Raw genomic sequence first — 18,953 nt, 5'->3', positions numbered from 1 at the left:
CCCCAACAGAGTGGTACACTTGTTACATATGATGATGAATCTACACTGATACAGCACCATAGTTTACATTAGGGTTCACTCTTGGTCGTTAATTTTTTTTTTTTCTTTTTTTTTTTTGGCGGTACGCGGGCCCCACTGTTGTGGCCTCTCCCGTTGCGGAGCACAGGCTCCGGACGCGCAGGCTCAGCGGCCATGGCTCACGGGCCTAGCCACTCCGCGGCATGTGGGATCTTCCCGGACCGGGGCACGAACCCGTGTCCCCTGCATCGGCAGGCGGACTCTCAACCACTGCGCCACCAAGGAAGCCCCGTTAATTATGTTTTTATAAAATGCATTTAAAGGGAAAACCTACTTAGGCACCAACTAGTAAGATTTACTCCCCCAGGGTGCACACACTTCCCTGCTCAAGGCCAAAGACAAGCCCCATTAACCTTATTAGCAGTGGAGCTTGGGCCTAGCTTTAATGATTAACGTCTGTATCGAAAAACAACTGATCAAGGCTGGCTAACTCCTTTTAAAAAGATACACAGTGTTCTAGGTCACCAACTATTTTTATCCGTTCTATCCAGATCTCCAAAAGCTGGGGCACACCTTTAAACCAAAGCTGCATTCTTGGGGCACTAAGGGGTCTCATTCACTGAGATCCAGGAACTTAGACCTGACTTCAGATCCCCAAGCACACTGGATCTCAGCAAAGCACACCTCTATGCACCTGTGGACCGTTTCAGGGTCTGTCAACCTCCTTCTGTTTTCTGTCTATAATTTACAGACTACACAGTTGTCACTAGCACTACTAACGGGGCTTGGGCTACATTTCAGTATCTGTACCGGTTGCTTACTCGGAACTCCTCCAACTCCCATGACTCCAACTGAGATGGTGGTGGTGAGAATGGGTTGGCTGGAGGTTTGCCCACTGTCCTCTAAGGTGGGTAAAGCACCCCAGTCTATGCTAGGCTCACTATAGGAACTTACTTCATATGGTCCTCGGGATACTTTCTATGAGATAGACACCTCTCTCCCTGTTGGAAACAATGAAGCTGATTCTGGGAGCTGAGGAAACTCATCCAGGGCTAGGGACAAGAAGCCACAGTTTCCAAATGAACCTCAATCTGTTGGATGCCCCCACACAGCTGCCTCTGGGGCCCAAGGTCTCTGGCACATCTGCCTTGGTATAGCACTTAAAAGTATATGGGACAGGGCTTCCCTGGTGGCGCAGTGGTTGAGAGTCCGCCTGCCGATGCAGGGGACACGGGTTCGTGCCCTGGTCCGGGAAGATCCCACATGCCGCGGAGCGGCTGGGCCTGTGAGCCATGGCCGCTGAGCCTGCGCGTCCAGAGCCTGTGCTCCGCAACGGGAGAGGCCACAACACTGAGACGCCCGCGTACAAAAAAAAAAAAAAAGAAAGTATATGGGACATTTATCTTGTCCTGTGACAGTGCTTTCACCATGTATTTATATTTTCTGTTTATAAAGCAGCCTCTTTAGGGACTTCACTGGTGGCGCAGTGGTACAGAATCTACCTGCCAATGCAGGGGACAGGGGTTCAAGCCCTGGTCCAGGAAGATCCCACATGCCGCAGAGCAACTAAGCCCGTGCTCCACAACTACTGAGCCTGCGCTCTAGAGCCTGCGAGCCACATCTACTAAGCCCATGCACCGCAACTACTGAAGCCCGCGCACTCTAGAGCCTGTGCTCCACCACAAGAGAAGCCACCGCAATGAGAAGCCCATGCACTACAACGAAGAGTAGCCCCCGCTCGCAGCAACTAGAGAAAGCCCACGCGTAGCAACAAAGACCCAACACAGCCAAAAAATAAACTAATTTTGAAAATAAATAAATAAAGAGTTTAGCTGGTGTTAATCTCTTCCTTTCAGAGAGAACGCCCATTGGACTCAAGGATTAGGAATCAATAAGCTTTCCTATATGCAAAGAGCAGAATACCAAAGCTTCTGATTTCTCACCTGGCACTACCTTCTCATTACAGAAGCCCTCAGGAGGGCATGTGCTGTGAGGAGTCCCAAGACACAACACAGGCAATCAGCTCGAAGGATGAGTACCTTCCAGCCATTCCAGACTCTCTCCGGAAGGTGGAGCTCTGAGATGCTTGGCCACGCAAGCCCTTTAGGTTTATAGAGACCAGTTCACACCAGTTTTTCAGTAGTGAAAAAGACATCTTGAGTAAGAGCAACACCAAAGGAAAGCTACTGACTCATGATCGGTCTGCCAGTACCCAAGCAAGAACCAGGTACCATAATTATTAAACTGTGAAAGCACAAGATGCTCCCCATGGGCCAGACTTTAGAAACACAATTCAAACCTTTCATAAACGTGTAAAACTCCTTTTGTTACTACAGCAATGCTGACACCAATGCAATCCCTTTCCAACTCTGTTCAAGATTCCTTAAATGTATTCAATTAAGTAGAAAAAAAATCTCTCTCCAGGCATCTCTCTTACCCATTCCCCACCTCCAGCGAAAAATCCAAAACAAAAACTGGTCCTTCAATGGCAGCTCTCTGGAGTATGGTTCGTGGGTGTGGCTGGAGGCTGAAAAGCCCAGTGAGGGTCTATACCTCCTTCTCCCAGGTCTCCGGTGTGTTCATTAGCTGCTGGAACCTTGACACGGAACCTTGCCAACCCTCCCGCCAGCACCCAACTCTGGCAGTCCACAGGACATTGCTCCCCGGAGAAGAATCATCATCTTAGGTAGAGAGACAAGGAAAATAAGGCCCTTTCTCGCCTGTGCCAAGCCTGATGACAGAGGAAACTCCTAAATGGTAGAATTAGGGAGAAAACTGATCCTGTAGTGAGGTGGAGCCAGATTCTAGTCCCAGTTCTGCCATTCAATTGCTTGGAGGAAGATTCCAAGTCCCTGCTCCCTTTGGGTTCCAGTTTTCTGGTAACCAGCAGTTTGTTTTAATCAAATAGGAAAAAACAGTAAAAATCATTGCATTGCACATAATAAGGTTAAGTACTGTTTTGTGATTCTTTGATTTCAATTATGTTCAATCTCTCAATATGAAGATAACTATGGCTTCTCTATACAACATACTTCTTACATTTGGGGCTTCAGACAAAGAAATGCAGCTTTTGTTCTAGGGTCCCTTACAGACCCTATCCCTGTGGGAAAATGAAGGATCAACTTCCCAAGGATTACACCCCAGATCAGCTTCTTCTTCTAGTGGCTTCAGCCTGGTCAGAAGAAAGAAAAATGCCCAAAGCATCTGCTCTGTTTCACTGCTACTCTTTTTCTGTTCCACATGTGGTTTGAGCAGTTGGATCTCTTAAAGGTTTTTAAACATCTGAGGTCTAAGGCCCAGTTTCCCAGGAATCCTAGAATATTAATGGTTACTGAGAAGTCCATGTGATGTGTGGACCCTGAATCTAGTGAGACAGGGAATAACCATAAAACACTGGCTTCAGATTTAGCATCTATTTTAGCTTTCCAAATTGCCTCACGTTTGTCCACGAAACTATTAATAGGTAAGAAACACAGAACATGATTCATCCTAGGACAAGACACAGATTTCCCCCATAGCCCATCCCCCTAAATCTATCAAATTGGTTTAAGGATCTGCTGGAAACAATGCCTTAATAGTCTTAACTTATAAAATACTGCAAATAAAACAACTATGACTCATGAAAAGCCCTGGGCCCTTAGCTCACACATCTAGAATGTGGTTCATGAGGCTACAAACGGGCTCTGCTGGGGCTACTTACTCTGCCTCAAGAAAAGCCCCAGGGTTGGGCAGTCACAGGAGATGGTGTGAAGCACACTAGCCCAATGGTGGACGAATAACCTTGACCATCTGCACGTCCGCTCCATGAGCCCAGAGCCACTGCCCGCATCTGCACACATCCATACACAACCCATGACTATACCACCAGGGTCAGTCACTGGAATTCTCAAACGTTGCTGGTAGGAATAAAAGAAGTACAGCCACCTTGGAAAACAGTTTGGCAGTTTCTTATTAAGTTAGACATATACTTATTATATGACCCACTAATCCTACTCACAGGTATTTACCTAAAAGAAATGAAAACAAATGTCCACATAAAGACTTGTACACAGATGTTCACAGCAGCACTATTCACCATAGCCAAAAGGTGGGAACAACCCAAATGTCCATCAAATGGGTGAATGAATAAACAAACTGTGGTGTATCCATATAATGGAATATTATTCAGCAATAAAAGGAATGTATTGATATAGCAACAACAAAGATTAATCACAAAAGCATTATGTTGGGCTTCCCTGGTGGCGCAGTGGTTGAGAGTCCGCCTGCCGATGCAGGGGATGCGGGTTCGTGCCCTGGTCCGGGAAGATCCCACATGCTGCGGAGCGGCTGGGCCCGTGAGCCATGGCCGCTGAGCCTGCGCATCTGGAGCCTGTGCTCCACAACGGGAGAGGCCGCAGCGGTGAGAGGCCCGCGTACCGCAAAAAAAAAAAAAAAAAAAGCATTATGTTAACTGAAAAAAGCCATCACAAAAGACTATATACTGTGTGATTCCATTTATACGACATTCAAGAAAAAGCAAAACTGTAATAGCAGAAAGTAGAAAAGCAGTTGCCAGGGGGCAGAGGTAGGGGAATAGGACTGACTGCAAAGAGGTCCAAGAGAACTTTTAGGGGTAATGAAAATGTTCTATGCTGTGACTGGAACAGTGATTACATGGCTGCATAAATTTGTCAAAACTCATCAAATTATAGACTTAAAATCAATGAATCTTGGGGCTTCCCTGGTAGCGCAGTGGTTAAGAAGCCACCTGCCAATGCAAGGGACATGGGTTTGAGCCCTGGCCTGGGAAGATCCCACATGTCGCAGAGCAACTAAGCCCATGTGCCACAACTACTGAGCCTGTGCTCTAGAGCCCGCAAGCCACAACTACTGAGGCCACAAGCCACACTACTGAGCCCACGTGCCACAACTACCAAAGCCCGCACGCCTGGAGCCCATACTCCGCAACAAGAGAAGCCACGACAATAAGCCCGTGCACCGCAAAGAAGAGTAACCCCCGCTCACAACTAGAGAAAGCCCGCGCACAGCAATGACGACGCAACACAGCCAAAAATAAAAAACAAATAAATTAATTAATTAAAATAAAACCAATGAATCTTATTGTATACAAATTATATTTCAATAAACATCTTGAATTTTTTCTTTAATTTACAAAAGTTTCATAAGTACAAATTATTTTAATAATCAGAAAAGACTGTAATTAAAAGATATTAGCTGTTAAATAGGGTTTTTTTTAAATAAATTTATTTTATTTATTTTTGGCTGTGTTGGGTCTTCATTCCTGCACGCGGGCTTTCTCTAGTTGCGGCAAGCGGGGGCTACTCTGTATTGTGGTGTGCGGGCTTCTCATTGTGGTGGCTTCTATTGTTGCAGAGCACGGGCTCTAGGCACGCAGGCTTCAGTAGTTGTGGCACGCGGGCTCAGCAGTTGTGGCTTGAGGGCTTATTTGCTCCGCGGCATGTGGGATCTTCCCGGACCAGGGCTCGAACCCATGTCCCCTGCATTGGCAGGCAGATTCTTAACCACTGCTCCACCAGGGAAGTTCCAGTTATCTTTTTAAATTCTTGTAAAGCCAAAGCAAAAGCATACTTTACACACAAAGGAGAAAAACAGAAGCATAATGGCCCAATAAGCCTTTCAGTAAAACACCCATCACAAAAGAAAAATCAACAGCAAATCTGCTCCAATTATACTGGCTTTCTTGTTATTTCTCAAACATGCTTGATACATACCTACCTTAGGGTCTCTGTCCTTGCCATTCCCTCTGCTTGGTGCACTTTTCCCCAGATATCTCCCTGGCTCACTCTTGTACCTCCTTCAGCTCTGTATGCAAATATCACCTTTAATGAAGTCTTCTTTAGCCACCCCATCTAAAAGTGCCATATCTCCCCATCCACATTCCTTACACAACCATGCTTTATTTTCTCTTCAGCACTTATCACCACCTAACATAGTATATGTTTTATTTGTCCTGTTTATTTTCTGTCTCCTCCACCCTGCCCCACCAGAAAAAAAAGTCCATAAGGTCAGACATTTTTTGTTGTTGTTGTTTGTTTGCGGTACACGGGCCTCTCACCGCTGCAGCCCCTCCCGCTGCGGAGCACAGGCTCTGGACACACAGGCTCAGCGGCCATGGCTCACGGGCCCAGCCACTCCGCGGCACGTGGGATCTTCCCGGACCAGGGCACGAACCCATGTCCCCTGCATCGGCAGGCGGACTCTCAACCACTGCGCCACCAGGGAAGCCCCCGGTCAGACATTTTTGACTGCTCTGTTTACTGCTGAATCTCCAGAGCCCAGAAGAGCACCAGCACCGAGTAAGCACTCCACAGGATGTGCCTCAAATCACTACTGCGTCATGAATACCTGCTGCACACAGATCAACAGAGAACTCAAAAGCCACCCACTGCAATTATCCAAACCCACACCAACTGCACAGGGAGTACAATCATTAAAAAGCGGCACACCACACACTTTACAAAATGCATTCTGAGCATCAGCTGGGTATTAATTTTGCATTTATAATCTCCCACCTTATTAACTCTGCACTAACTGGGGAGTATAAATGAAGGACCCTGCACCTGAATACTCATCTGGGTCCTGCTGGTGTGGAAACATTTCATGTAAACAAAGCCTAAACTCTTAATCTAATGACAACCAACCTCTTGGAAAATTCTCTCTTGTAGAAAATCAGGCAGAAGAATGGTCACTGAAGAATAAACTTTTAAAATGTGGATACGAGAAGATTAAAATCCTATCTTAGTTTAAAACAAATATACTAGTTAGAATTCAGAAATTCTGTGTTAGTATTGAGTTGACATCCCAAACACCCAAGGCTTTCAGGTTGCTAAGTTATCACTGAAAGATAATTATCCCCATCTTTTGCAGGCAAAGCAAAGAAAGGCCATGGGGTTGGTGCTGAGTATTTGCTGAAGGCCTTTTCAGCAATGCTGGTGGGTCTGCCATCCAGCTTCAAACAAGGTGTCTCTGCAAGACAGTGCAGGAGAAAAATTATCCCCTCCATGATCTGGACTTCTAGAAAAGCTGGGCAGCAGATAAGGCACAATCCCTGGTGACAAAATGAATAAACCAAAAGGAGATTTAGCAAAATAAAGCCAGGAAGGAAGAGAAGAAAGCTGTTAATGTTTGCCTTGAGGGAGGCACCAAGGAAGGTGGCTGACCAGACTGACCCATTTGGGTCATGGGTATATGGCATCAAACTACCACCAACCCCAGGAAAACTCCCACCACTGCTCCATAAAAATCAGGTCCTGGCAGGACATCTCTTTTACCCCAACGTGAACGCACTCACCTCCACATCCAGCAATACGAAAGTGTATGATGGACTATTAGGATACTATAAAACATTGTTTATCACTTTTATATTTTTAAAACAATCTGATATGCTCTTCAATTAAAAGGAGCAAGACACAGGGAATTCCCTAGTGGTCAGTGGTTAGGACTCCATGCTTTTACTGCCGGGGCCCAGGTTGGATCCCTGGTCAGGGAACTAAGATCCCACAAGCCATGTGGGGCAGCCAAAAAAAAAAAAGGAAGATACAAAATTGTATAATCTATGATATTAGCTGAACTATGTCATAAGACTTACAGAGGAAAAGACTAGCAAGAAGTTCCAGCTTTGCCACTAAATGGTACACTCAGAAGTGGTTAAAATGGTAAATTTTATGTTATGTTCATTTTACTATGCACCAAAAAACCCTAAAAACAAAAATACCAGCTACTCACAGGGGTCATGGCTGCCCACCCCCTCCCAAGGCCCTGGAGTCACTGTATAAAAAAATGTTGAATGTCTTGAAGTCTCACAGCTGATATATGAAAAAAATTTGACACGTTTCCCAAATTTGATGACAATCCTAAAAATTTACATGACATATGATGAATTGTGAGGCTGAAAGAAACTGTTCTAAGTTGTCAATAACAGAAAGCAGATGGGACTTCCCTGGTGGTCCAGTGATTTAAGAATCCGCCTTCCAAGACTTCCCTGGTGGTACAGTGGTTAAGAATCCGCCTGTCAGTGCAGGGGATATAGGTTTGAGCCCTGGTCTGGGAAGATCCCACATGCCGCAGAGCAACGAAACCCGTGCGCCACAACTACTGAGCCTGCATTCTAGAGCCCAGGAGCCACAACTACTGAGCCCGTGTGCCTAGAGCCTGTGCTCCACAACAAGAGAATGAGAAGCCCACGCACCACAATGAAGAGTAGCCCCTGCTCGCCACAACAAGAAAGCCCACGCAGCAATGAAGACCCAACGCAGCCAAATTAATTAATTAATTTAAAAAAAAAAAAAAAAAAGAATCTGCCTTCCAATGCAGGGTATAGGGGTTCAATCCTTGGTTGGGTAACTAAGATCCCGCATGCCGCAATTAAGACCTGATACAGACAAATAAATAAATAAATATTTAAAAAAAAATAAATTTAAAAAACTGTAACAGGTGTTATCCTACAATAAATTTAAATGACAGCTAACAAATGAAATAAATTTATGGAAAGCAGATGACAATTAACCACCCTAGAGTAGTGACTATGTGATCTTTTTATTATTTACTTTATTTAAAAAATTTTTGGCTGCGATGTGTGGCATGCGGGATATTAGTTCCCTGACCAGGGATCGAACCTGTGTCCCTTGCAATGGAAGCGCAGAGTCCTAACCATTGGACCGCCAGGGAAGTCCCTATGTGACTTTTTTATAGAAAAATTATGACACTGCTGTCATAGAATGAGGCAGTCAATATGCTGCTCAGAAATGTAGGGAAAAAATACTGTACTATTGATTTTTGAAATGTGTAACTTTTTGTGTTTTCTTTTTTCAATCCAAACATTTACTTTCTTACATTATTGGGGTTTTTTTTAATTTTTTTTTTGCAGTACGCGGGCCTCTCACTGTTGTGGCCTCTCACGTTGCGGAGCACAGGCTCTGGACGCACAGGCTCAGCGGCCATGGCTCACGGGCCCAGCCGCTCCGCGGCATGTGCGATCTTCCCAGACCAGGGCACAAACCCGTGTCCCCTGCATTGGCAGACGGACTCTCAACCACTGCGCCACCAGGGAAGCCCTTTTTTTAAAAAAATTTTTATTGGAGTATAGTTGATTTACAATGTTGTGTTAGTTTCAGGTGTACAGCAAAGTGAATCAGTTATACATATACATATATCCACTCTTTTTTTAGATTCTTTTCCCATATAGACCATTACAGAGTATTGAGTACAGTTCCCTGTGCTATACAGTAGGTCTTTATTATTTATCTATTTTATATATAGAAGTATATATATGTCAATCCCAATCTCCCAGTTTATCGCTCCCCTCCCCTTACCCCTGGTAACCATAAGTTTGTTTTCTACATCTGTAACTCTATTTCTGTTTTGTAGATAAGTTCACTTTCTTACCTTATTGTTTTCATAATTGTAAATTCTTTTGTTTAAAGATGGTACTTATAATTATATATCTATATAAATCAATTATATATATTTGTTACACTATATAAACTTTAGCCACCACAAAAGCTGGATCTGCCCAGTACTAAGTGGTAAGATTGTTATTCCCATCTCTTCAGATTTCTGAATGTTCCAAACTTCTTGAAATTTTCTCGAACTCAGAGCATGTGTTTGTTACCTTTATAATTGGGAGTGAAAATATTAGGGGGAAAAATAATTCACTACGACTGAAATAAGAAACCCAGATGGCTGCTCAGCTCTTGAAGGTTTTAAACTCATCTGCCAAAAAACCCTGATGCAACCCACAATGCATGCTCAGAGTTCCACTCCATGATGGAGACCCTGGGAGACTGACCACATGTAAACAAGGGAGGATAATCACCTCAACACATCCTGTCCCTGAAATGTGTACAAGGTGCTGAAAGGTCAGAGGAGGAAGTGACCAACTCAATCTTCAGTGAGAATGGGATACAACCATGTCAGAGAAAAGAGCTACCGTTTACCAAGCTGTTAGTCTGTTCTGTAACTCCCTCCCTCCTAACACAGCCTTCTGGAGTAGATACTAGAATCACTCCCACTACAGATGGGTGCACTGAGGCACCAGATCACCTAGGCCTCATCATGGAAAATGACAGGTACTTTGAGATGAAAGAGTCACTGCTAAGAAGGCTGGAAAGGTCACCCCCATGTCATAGCAGGCACTGGCTCCACCAAAGCATGCAGCAGGGCCAGAGAGACAAGACACAGAAGACTTCTATTAACTTGACACAAATGCCTGGGGTCCAACACCAGGTGTTCATTTCCCCCCCATCAGCATTTTATTCTTGTTTGTTTGTTTGTTTTTAATTTATTTGGCTGCACCAGATCTTAGTTGCAGCACGCAGGATAGGATCTTCATTGCTGCGTGCACGTTCTTCCTTGCGGCACGCGGTATCTTTTTTAGTTGCAGCATGCAAACTCTTAGTTGAGGTGTGTGGGATCTAGCTCCCTGACCAGGGATGGAACCCGGGCCCCCTGCATTGGGAGCATGGAGTGTTAGCCACAGGACCACAGGGAAGTCCCTTTATTCTAGTTTTAATAAAGGAGAAACTACAAGTTGTAAGTGGAAGTATTTCAAGAAAAGTCACAACAATGCAGATCCTTCCACCAATTCTGAGGGACAAATGAAACAGCAGATTCTGTTCCAAAAATCCGGACAAGCTTTTCCATAAGGGAAACAGCAGCCTCTCAGAGGCTTCTCTGTCGAACCAGCAGCATGATCACACTGCCACATCTCTTTGCCTCATCAGACCAGATTTCTGGAATGAAAGACTAGAGCATCCCAATATGGAGGGGGACAGGGAGAAGGAGCTTTCAGCCTACCTAGAAATATATTCCTCAGTTACAATGCTTGAATTACAGAGTTTTAGCAATTTAAAAAGTTTTTCTAGCTAAAAGTAGAGCACTACTCCTTCAAGAAAATCTAAATTATTGATTCTAATGTGTCACGTGTCCCCTTTATCAGAATATCAAATTTACTTATAAATACCTAAATGTATTCCATACACACACCAAGAATTATCAGTCCTCCTTAAAAAGCCTGTTCCCCCCCCCCCGCCAAAAAAAGCCTGTTTCCCCTCTTCAAGGGCAATTTTCCATCTCCAGTCTCCTCCTCCTGATGCAGACTACAAATCCCACCATCATGTGGGAAACATACACAACAGGAACATGCAGAAGTGACCCTTGAAGACTATGGCCAAAATTGTTCTGAGGTCTCGATCTATGGGGGACTCTCCTACCTTAGTCATGGTTCTCTCATGTGCCAGTTAAGTAACAGTCCATTAGCTTCAGGCAAGATTATATGCTCCCTGCCTGTGGTCAACGTTTACCCCTGCTCATTTCTCAGCCAGTTCCCAAACCAGATGACACATGAACTCATCCTCTGAAACTAGTGGTGCCAAAAATGATTCAGTCCTCATGGCCAGCCACAGAACCCAGGCAGCCCCAACCCGCCCAGGCCAGCACAATGAGGGCTGTACCTGCTGGTAGAGGGACACGTGTGCCTTGCGCTACACCAGATCCTGTGCCCTGAGGGCACAACTTCCTCTGGGTCCTCACAACACCTCACTCAGGTAAATACTCCCCTCAGGGGTCTGCTAAGCATCCCAGGCTAACAGCATCAACACGGCAGCTTTGATCACCCAACTACTCTAACTACAGTCAGTGCTCCTCCATGACCAGCCGGGAAAAGAACGAGATATGGGAGTGAGAAAATTCCTGACACCACATAGGTCACGGCACTATATCTTTTTTTTTTTTTTTTTTGCGATACACAGGCCTCTCACCGCTGTGGCCTCCCCCGTTGCGGAGCACAGGCTCCGGACGCGCAGGCTCAGCGGCCATGGCTCACGGACCCAGCCACTCCGCAGCATGTGGGATCTTCCCGGACCGGGGCACGAACCTGCGTCCCCTGCATCGGCAGGCAAACTCTCAACCACTGAGCCACCAGGGAAGCCCCACAGCACTATACCTTAACACATGACCATTCGTCAATCATCCTCTATGAGTCCTGGGACTTCTTTCCAAAATAAGGCACAGCAAAATATTAAAAACTTCTTTAGGGAAATCAAGTTCAACTGCACCCATAGTTCTGAAGCAAACTACACACTGACTCCTTTGGAATCACGCAGCTTGCGAGAAGGGCAATGACTTCAGTCAGTCAACAGACGTGAGGATTGGGAGGGAAGGCCAACGGGGCACTTCCACTTTTGATATTTTACCACTATTCCCTTTCTTTGGCTCTATACAAAGAGCCTAAGGTATTTTCAAAGTAAAAACACTCTTTGAGAGTGAGATAAATCATTCCTGGGAGAGAGGTAGCCTGTTCCTTCCTTTCCCAGCCCTCATCTGCTCCAGATGTGTTGGCCATATCCATCAGTTTTTCACTGCCCAGAGTCTGTCAGGTGGCAGCTGGCACCTCTGCAAGGTCCAATGTTCCAAATGCGCCAGGAGCCTGCATCCTGGGCTTACCGTCCTCCTCTGGCCTCCCGATGTAGGTGCAGCATCCCAAGCCACCCATAAAACCCAGCACAGGTTCTACAAAGGGCAGGGGCAACTCAAAGAACCTAAGGGAGAGATATGTGTGTTCTCATGCTCCGATAAGGACACAGAGCAAGAAAAACCCACACCTTCAGCAGGGGGTTGGCAAGTACCTCAGCTGTCTCTCTAGAGGCACTCACCTTGGAGAACAGACACTGTTCGTGAAAGGACATCTTTCACTGCCTTATATGTAAAACCTCTATTCATAACAGAAGAAAAACTGAAAATGTTCAACAAGAACCAACTAACTGGGCTTCCCTGATGGTGCAGTGGTTAAGAATCCGCCTGCCAGTGCAGGGGACATGGGTTCGAGCCCTGGTCCGGGAAGATCCCACATGCCGTGGAGCAACTAAGCCCGTGCACCACAACTAGTGAGCCTGCGCTCTAGAGCCCGTGAGCCACAACTACTGAGTCCGTGAGCCACAGCTACTGAAGTCCGCGCGCCTAGAGCCCATGCTCCGCAGCAAGAGAAGCCACTGCAATGAGAAGCCAGCGCACAAGGAAGAGTAGCCCCTGCTCACTGCAACTAGAGAAAGCCTGTGCGCAGCAACAAAGACCCAATGCAGCCAAAAATAAAAATAAATTAAATAAATTTAAAAAAAAAACCCTAACTTAGGTAGACAGTAATCTCAGCAATGTGCAAGTAAGTGCTTTAACAGTTACTGGTGTATGTTTTTCCTGTCAGGTTGCTCAAGTTCATAAAAACATACATTCTTTGGCCTGGTATACTTCATCCATCTCTCTTCTTCCTTTGTTGCTTACTCGGACAATCTCTCAAGGAAACAGTATGATTATGTTTAGCACTAGAGCCAACAGATCCACACACCTCCACAGGCACCCTGTAGAAGAAGCTGAACTGTGAACTCTCGCTCATGAGAGGGGAAGGAGGAGTAAGGCACAGTCCACATATACCAAGTTTAAAGCACATTAAGCAAATGCGTACCAAAGTGAAAGCCGGAAGCCTTGGACTTAGGTTAATCCCAAGACAAATGTTGCTGCAGCCTCAGCAAAAACACTGAATTTGTTTAGACATGACCTGGGATCTCAATCAGAGAATGGGACAGATGAGAAGGAGGGAAGGTTATAGTAAAAATGCATATCCAATGTTAGTTTTATACTTGTAAAACAAAAATGGTCTATTATTCCTATAAAACAAACATTGCAGGGCAATGCAAGATTTCTGCATTCCCCAAGAGAGTATGACAAGCACACCCAGCCCATGGGGCCACCTCATTTCTGAGTGTGCAGCTGTGGATAGGAAAGCCCTGTGGCCCTGGAGCAGCTCATCTTAAAGATGAACAAGGCTCAAGGCAAGGGGCTGTGGTGGGGTTAAGACAGACTGATGTGGCTCGGGGGGTTTGCCTTTGGGATCCAGCTCAGGTATCGAGCAGGCACATTCTTGAAAACTAAGTGCAGAAATAACAACACTAGAGCCAAGTGTTATGCCTCCTGGTCTCTAACACATCTTATTCCATTAAAAGAAAAGTTCTACTCTTCCTTAGGCTTGGGATTGGACACTCAATTTCTACAAGTATATGTCTCAAGTAAGGTAAACAGATGGATACACAGAGAATACAGGTAATACTAAATGATCTCCCATTTGATCAATCATGAGTTTCAGTTAAATACATTCACAAGACGAGTTAAAAAAAAATCCAGCAGTGCAAAGAAAGTTTTGTGAATTTGCCATGACAGAGAGCAAGCAGAAGAGGCCCAGGCTGACTCCAGTTGCCCAAAGGGGCTTGTGAAAGCAGGTACTGGAGGCCTGTCTCCAAGTCAGAAAGGTTTCAAGAAAACCCAAAGCCTGAAATCCTTCAGTCCAGAGTGGGATGAGACTTCTGACCACCTTGCAGAGTGGCCAGGAATGAAAAGAACACAGGTAAAAGACGTAGCACAGTGAGGGTGTTAGGCAAGGCAGCCGTAGCCCCTATCATTTTTATTTTTTGTGGGTGGGTGCTGTAGGTGTTGACCACATCACTTCTACAATGGCTACGTTTCACTAGCACAAAATCAAATCAAGGCATGACTTTTCTGTTGTTACCAGGTGCTTATTTTGCTACCTGTTCTGACCTGGATACCACATTTAGAAGTTATCATCCTCCCAACGATTTCAGTCTTAACCAAGGGGCATTTTGTTGGCATAAAGAACAAAAACTCTTGGATTTCCCTGGTGGTCCAGTGGTTAAGACTGTGTGCTTCCAATGCAGGGGGCATGGGTTCGATCCCTGGTCAGGAAACTAAGATCCCACATGCTGTGGGGCAACTAAGCCCACGCACCACAACTACTAAGCTCACGTACCACAACTACTGAGCTCGCACGCCTCAGCTAGAGCCTGCGTGCTGGAAACTACAGAGCCCACGTGCTCTGGAACCTACGCGCCACAACTACAGAGCCTACACACCCTGGAGCTTGCGTGCCACAACTAGAGAAGCCCGCGCGCCGCAAGGAAAAGATCCCACGTGCCGCAACTAAGACCTGACACAGCTAAAAATAAGTAAAATAAATAATAAATTATAAAATAAAATAAAATCTCCCTGACAAATTGAGGCCTGCCTTATACTTGGGTATAAATGGTGTTTTACCTATTCTTGGTGCCTGCCTTCATCTGTAAACTAGTCATGGTAGTTTTATGTAGGTGCCATAAGGTGGGAACAAGATTTAAAAATCTAGCCTACTGCCTGGCTTACATGCAACGCACTCTTCAAACGTGAGCTGTCCTCTGTCCACCATTCCAGTTCCTACAAAAAGTCCAATGGAAGATGGAGGCCAGAGGGTGGACTTGACAGTATAAGTGGATGAGGGCATGTTAAGCCTGCACTTTTCTGAGGCGGATGAAGAAACGGGGCTTCCACAACAGGCAGAAGAATGGAGTACCAAGGGACATCCTGCTTAGCTCTTAAAAGAATACATTTTTAAACTGGTTACAAGTGTGATAAAATGACCACCATTATTAGTTTGGGGTCTCTTTATCCTGTAGATTTTCTTCAGTGCATTTTTCTATTCTTTCCACAAATAGGATCAGGCTATATGTGTTGTTTTGCCTTTTTTTTCCCAAGTAAAATCAGCTTTAGTTTTCTCACCTAACTTTTAAAAAATAGTGATAAAATACTCACAATATAAAATTTACCATCTTAACTATTTTGGGGTATACAGTTCTGTGGCATGAAGTACATTCACACTGTTGTGCAATAATCACCACTATCTCCAGAACTTTTTCATCATCTCAAACTGCAACTATACACATTAAATAATAAATCCCACTCTCCCTACTCCCCAGCCCCTGGTAACCACCATTCAACTTGCTGTCTCTAATTTGAGTACTCCAGTTTCCCATATAAGTAGAATCATTCAATAGCTGTCCTCTGTTTTGCCATTTCCCCCCCAACTAAACTATATGACTTAGATATCTTGCTACATTTGTCTACATATGAGTCTTTTTAAAGGCTGTATAATAGTCACACAAAATCATAATGTATATATCGACTTCCCTACTGACACTATTTCCAACTTTTTTCTTACCACAATAATGCAGTAAGCATCCTTGTATCTGTCTTTGCACACCTGTGAAGTATTTCTGTACGAAAAAGTCCTAGAAGTAGAATCGCTGGGAGCATAGATTTTAAAAGATCTCACCCATTGTTTCACTCTGACCCAACCTATAAAGTATGTGAGCCACTGGATTCTGGAGTATGGTGGCGACACTTTATGTTAGGAAAATTAACCGGGCAGAGACAAGGAAAAACCTGGCTTCAGAAAGGCTCTGACTTCAACTGCTGGGCAGGGGGTGGTGGGAAATTGTCCTGACAGCCCTCAGGTTCTAGGGTCACCAAGACAACAGGACTGCTATCTCCAGACACCTGTCTCGGACCTCTTTAATGTAACCTCCCCTACTCAGTGGCATACATGGCAGGGCACACAGTCTCCTGTCTTCTCCACTGCACCCACAGAGCCAGCTGCCCTGCCCAGCCTACACAGAAGAACCAAGGAAGGAGGGGGAGAAGGTAAAGAAGCAGGACTTGATAGATGGCGAAGTGTAGCACACTGTCCTTAACCCTTGAGGGAGCAACAGACCCCCTAGAGAATCTGAGACAACTGTGGGACTCTCCTGAAAATTCACAGCCTCACTGAACTCTGCATACAATTTGTGGAGTGGGCAACTATGGACCCTATCTTCAGAATCCCTGATTCAGGGAATCAAATTAGAGGGATGAGTCAGATACTGAGTCTTCACAAGTCAGAACAAGGATGTTTTGTTCATGAAGTCAGAAACAGCTGAGAAGATAGTGAGTTGAGCTGCAGACACTTAAATATAAGGGATAATCAAGCAATCAACAAGAAATGTACAGCAGACAGCTGGAAGCAGTGGGAGTGAAGCTTGAGTGAACTTAACTTGAAAACAGATTTGGGAATTACCTACAAAGGGAAGGCAGAAGGCACCCCAAGAGTAATGTGCAAAGAAAGAAGAGCACTGGGTCGAGGCCCCCATAATTGTGAACAGCCTGTGAGCAGAGGGTGCAAGGTCAGTGTGAGAGAAGGAGGTCTGTAAGGAGACAAGGAGCAAAACATCTTCATCCTCCTGGAGGCCGAGGGTAAGAATCTCCTCTCTGTTCCACATGGAAAATCTGGACCACATGACACAGAGGGAGGAGGAGAGTCTTGCACTGTGTGGCCCTATAGGTCCCTGACAGCCCCCAGAGTTCAAGGTTTGGGGCTCACTTTTGAATGAGCCTTGGCAGTTCCAACACAACTTCTTCACTGAAAAGATATACAGGTGTGACTCCTTCAAAGCCAGCCACCAGAGTCAAAAGGTCTCAAGCACACAGTGTGATGAGCAAAAGCCAGCATATGGGAACCCCTACAGGATAAATGACAGTGTGAACAGATAAATTACAAAACAGAGTAAGCATATATAAATTTAAGAGACAAAAGAGACACTTCAATCAAATGCCATATGCAGACTTTATCTGGATCCCAGTTTGAACAAACAACTATAAAAAAATAATGAGACAATCAGGGACATTTGACCATGAATGAATATTTGAAAAAAAAAAATTAAGGAATTATCATTGTATTTTAGGCATAATAATGGTGTAAAAACCATGGGTAGCTCCTTGTCTTAGAGATACACTAATAATGTATAATGAAATACTTTTGGATAATATACACTTTGGGGATAGGTTTCCTAAAAAAATTCAGCTTTTTTTTTTTTTTTTAAGGGGAGGGGAGGAAGGCAGAGTGTAAATGAAACAACATTGGCTAGGAGTTGGTAACTGCAGAAGCTGGTGATGGATGGATGGTTGACAAACCCAAACCAAGTATCCATCATTTTAGGAGACTCTTTTCGTTCAAATTCTGAGGTAAACGCTAAATTCAATTTTTGGGGAAAAGGCCCCTTCCTTGCTACCAGAATATATTACAAAACACTAGTATTACTTGTTACTTTTATTACTTGGTATGCAAATAGGCAAAAATATAATTTAAAAAACAAAAACATGCTTTAAAATGTAATCACATGAAAGCAATCATCTACTACACAAAAATGTGTTCAATTTGTCTAAGGTGATTACCCCATTAGGTAAAACAACGTCACTTAAAGGAAAAATTCTTCCCCAGTGCATCCTCTTTATGAACCAAACAATGGAAATTTTTCACCTCAGCAAGCTGGCCTCAGGGAGGCTCATCCCTGTTGCCTAGATACCGGTGATATCTCCCTCCGGTGTTACGGAAGGCTCTGGCACCCCTTGCACCTCTCTGCAAAGAAGACTGGTTAAGGGTCATCAGTCAGAAGTTGTGCCTTCCTCACACATTCCACTGCTCAGACAGCTATGGGGCTGGTATACCATGTACTTGTCTGTCACCTGCGAAGCCTTGAAACAAAAAGAAGTCTATTACATTTGCTAAACTGGTTTTTACAATTGTATCAACTCCAGTCCTAGCTCTCATCCACCTGATTTCTAACAATTCCTGAGAATTTTATTCTAAAGTCACAAAGCAGGTCAACCAGCTGGAGTAACAGTTAACCGTTCAACTGATGTTTGCCTCCAGAAAAAGTTACTAAGTGATCCACTCACTGGCCTATTACATCAATATGATAAAGTATTCATTTTGCTCAGTTTCTAATTCTGGTAGTGGTTAAAGTTAAAACAATAACAATACTGCCCTGAAACTTCTCGTTAAATACTTAACACCAGATTACAGGATGCAATTACACAAACTCCACAGCAGCAATCTATGTAAATAAGCATTTTAGTTCACTTAAAATGTTACCCTGCTAAAAATGCTAATACAGCAAATAATTAAATACTAGAATTCATCAAAACTACTGTAATTATGGCGCTTTATACAAAGTATCATAAAACTTGTGATCTGCAACATTTCTGTTACCACTTTTTAGAAGTTTCAG

General features: G+C 44.4%; 1 protein-coding gene across 5 annotated transcripts in view; it reads right to left on the bottom strand.

The window, feature by feature from the left end:
- Positions 1 to 18,953, bottom strand: part of IP6K2 (inositol hexakisphosphate kinase 2) — a 29,283-nt gene that overhangs the window by 9,247 nt on the left and 1,083 nt on the right. The window contains exon 1 of one of the 5 annotated variants that reach the window (XM_049716200.1): positions 5,755 to 9,341. The exons of 3 other annotated variants lie outside the window; for them this stretch is intronic. The gene's annotated coding sequence lies outside the window, so the exon portion shown is untranslated. Of the gene's footprint in view, positions 1 to 2,455; positions 4,276 to 5,754; positions 9,342 to 18,953 lie in introns of those variants that run through there. One more of the 5 variants, XM_033413255.2, reaches the window with a different exon arrangement.

This window comes from Orcinus orca, chromosome 10 (genome assembly GCF_937001465.1).
Source record: "Orcinus orca chromosome 10, mOrcOrc1.1, whole genome shotgun sequence".
Taxonomy (NCBI): Eukaryota; Metazoa; Chordata; class Mammalia; order Artiodactyla; family Delphinidae; genus Orcinus; species Orcinus orca.
This window is presented reverse-complemented; position numbering and strand designations above follow the sequence as displayed.